We start from the raw sequence: 3,688 nt of genomic DNA, 5'->3' as shown, positions 1-3,688 counted from the left end.
CATGCAACGACTTGTTGCATCGATGCAAAGATGTTTGCATCGATGCAACCTAGCTGAAAATTCAAATTTCAGCTTCAAAGACACATTTGCATCGATGCAAAGTGTTATGCATCGATGCAAATGATTCAAAAACATAAAAAACGGCTAGTTTTAACAAAACGGCTCCATCCCATTAACTCCCCAACGTTTCTAAGGTTTGGGAAGTCTATAAATAGATGGATTAAAGCCTTATTTCATACATGTGAGTATTTGCAAACTATCTTGTTCATATTCTTTTATTCTACACATTTTTAAGGTGTTATAATACACAATTTGAGAGAGCAATATCAATTGGTTCAATAGTGCTAAACTTGTAATCATACACTCTTCTAGAGAGTACTCATTTCATCTCAACAATTCTTTGAGAATTGTTTTCTTGTACACTTTGTAAATTGGAGTGTGATCTCCAAGGTTGAGTCAAGAGTTATAAACACTATAGTCGGTGAGGATACCAAAGAAGTATACTAAGTACTCAAGGCAAATCTTAGAGAAGGAATCTCTAAGTGGAGTGGGTTAGTATACGAGTGGTGATCATATACCGTGAGGTGTTAGAAACTAAGGACTTGGATTGTAAAAGGTTTTGCGCGAGCACCTTGAAGCTTGGCAATAGTGGAACTTCTCAATAGCGATTGAGAAAGAAAGTGGACGTAGGACAAGGATTGTGCCGAACCACTCTAAATAGCGTTTGCATCTCTCCAAACTCATCTCTTCTATATTATTGTCTTTTACCTTTGAGCAAATAAATTGTGATCGAAAAGTAGCTTCGTAAGTACTTAAGGAATAGCTTAAGTCCGATTGGTGAAAAGCTTGATCAATTTATTTGAGTTGGTGTCTATTGGAAAGTAAAAGCTCCTTATAAATGCTTAGCAATTGAGTTAAGCTCTTGGAAAAATACTAGTACAATAACACTTTTGTATATTGTCTTTAACTTTCGCAAAAAGATTTATTGTTGTTGCAATACTCAATTCACCCCCCCCCTCTTGAGTAATTGTGCATAGGTTCTACATGCATGACTTCCCTGTTTTCAGCAAAGCTGTTTTATGTTTTAAAAGCTCAATTTTGAACCTCTAAACCTCTATTTTCATCCCTTTTAGCCTCAAAATCATAGTATTAGCTCTAGTAGTAAGATGGAGATAGGAAATTAAGGTAACTTGAGGACGAAGTGAAGTGGAAAAATGATGAAGTGAATATGGAAAAGAGTATGTCGGAGTATATATGATACCATGGTTCATATGTTATGCCTATGCAAAGTTTACATTGATTATGAAAATGATTTGGCTTATATATATTCAATTGATCTTATATACGAGTTTCTCTGGGTAAAGTACCGTGACTTGCCACCACGTGTACCAAGTTGAGACTCGTTACTCTGTTGACTCTACGATGTAAGTGTGACCGGGCACTTATAAATTCTCGGGAATATTGATCCCCATTGAGCAATTTTATATACTTGAGAAAAGCTATGCATAGACTCTTGGGGATGTGCATTGGAGGACAGTCCAAGGGTTTCGGACTTGTCGGGCTGGCTTGATAGTCGACAGATGAGCCTCATCAGCCATAGGATAGGCATACATCATGTGCATTTTGTTTGTTTGTTTGCTATGCCTTATTTGGGAATGCCTAACTGAATATATTATGTTAATTGTAATAATTTCTACTTGCACTACTTGTCTCCTACCTATGCTTGCAATTGTCTATTTGTCTGTCATTGCAAATTCACTAGAGATGGAGAAACAGAGGAAAGGTGGACAGGTTGAGTGTTAAGATTACGTTTATGTTGAGTTAGAATTCCCTGTATACCTACCCTCTGTTATGGTTTCTGTTTAATACTTTTAAGCTTTTCAATCTGAGTGTCGGTGTTTTAAGATTGCCTCTGGAATTCCCAGGACCTTATATATTATATGCGTGGCACCTTTACCATGCTGAGAACCTCCGGTTCTCACCCCATACTGTGTTGTTATTTTCAGATGCAGGTCGAGAGGCACCTCGCTAGGCGTCTGGACTTTTGAAGCTGAGTGGTTTCTATGTTCTTTTGTTGTATAGTTTATGTATATATGTACTTAACTTTCTCTTCGAATAACTTGTTTATTTTGCTCCTCTTAGAGGTTTAAGGAGAGCTAGGATTTTGTCAATGTAGTTTGGGTATTTGGGATATGTATATATGTATGTGTATATTCTCCGGTCAACCTTGGCTTCGCAGGCTGAGTTAGGAGCTAGTTATTTTGTATCCTTGACTCTCTAATCTCACTTTCTGTTTATTTATACTCATATGACATTAGATTGCTTAGCACGCAAGTAATCTTGTTTTTTAAGCGTTGCGCTTTTTATTTTCACGGTTTTGTTTTACCTGATTTCCAAGGCTCCTCGTATATTACTCTTTTTCCAATACTAACATGTATATATTTTATGATTAAAAGTCATAATACCACATTACCTCTAATTTACGGCTTAAGGGTAAAGATTTGTGTGGTAGGATGTTACATTAACTACTATTAGTGAATAATTTTTATATTTTAAACATAAATAAAATTCTTACTCATTGATTTTATTATTTTTAATATTGAAAATAGTTAAATTTTTAAATTTTACTAATTTCATCAATTTTTTAACAAAAATTATTATGCATATTTTTATTTAAAAAATTAAAAAAGTATTTTATATTTTTTCATTTATTATTCCATGCAAGACACAGATACATGTACTAGTTTTTATTTAAAAAATTAGAAGGATGATTCAAATTTTATATTATTATTTAAAATGGTTAAGTGAGTTTTAAATTTACTAGTCTATAATCTGTTAAACACTGACTCACTGGTATCAGTATTGGATCCGACACTTGTCGGTTATATGCCAGCTTATTTTAACGTTTATAATCATGGATTATATAAGTTAGATTAGATTAACATGTAATATAAAATAATTTAATTATTTCATATTTTGTAATTAAAAATAAAATTACATAATAATTAATCTTAATAAATAAAAATACTTATGTATGTATTTATATATTTTATGTTTATTTTCTCACCAAAAATATATTTTATATTTAATTTATTTAAAGTTTAATTATTCTATTAGTCCTGTAGTTTCACCAAATTTTTAATTAGGTCCCTATACTTTTTTTCCTTTCAATTGAGTTCCTATACTGCTTTAATTTTGTAATTAAGTTCTTCTTAATGTAAAAAATATTAGAATTAACTGAATATTTCTTCGCTAATTGAAGGTATTTATAATTAAAAACATAATTAAATTTTTGACCGCATGTATTTTGGTAAAAATATTATGTTAATTTTAACATTTTTAATATAAATAGGACTTAATTACAAAATTAAAAGCAGTGTAGGGACCCAATTGAAAAAAAATATTGGAACCTAATTAAAAATTTAGTGAAATTATAGAGACTAATAGAGTAATTAAACCTTTATTTAATTTAAACCAAAAGATTACATTTATCATTTTTAAAATATTATATATTAAAATATATTCATGAATGTATGCTTTAATATGTTTTATATTTATAAAGTCTATTAATACTCTCCTTTTATAACATTCTTTAATTTTTATTTAATAAAATCTAATGATTCATAAAAAAATGGCGTATTTAATGCGCACAAAATTATTGTATCGATATAATAAATGGACAAATAAA

This window comes from Arachis hypogaea, chromosome 17 (assembly GCF_003086295.3).
Source record: "Arachis hypogaea cultivar Tifrunner chromosome 17, arahy.Tifrunner.gnm2.J5K5, whole genome shotgun sequence".
Classification (NCBI taxonomy): domain Eukaryota; kingdom Viridiplantae; phylum Streptophyta; class Magnoliopsida; order Fabales; family Fabaceae; genus Arachis; species Arachis hypogaea.
The sequence above is the reverse complement of the archived record's forward strand: the minus strand, read 5'-3'. Positions refer to the sequence as shown.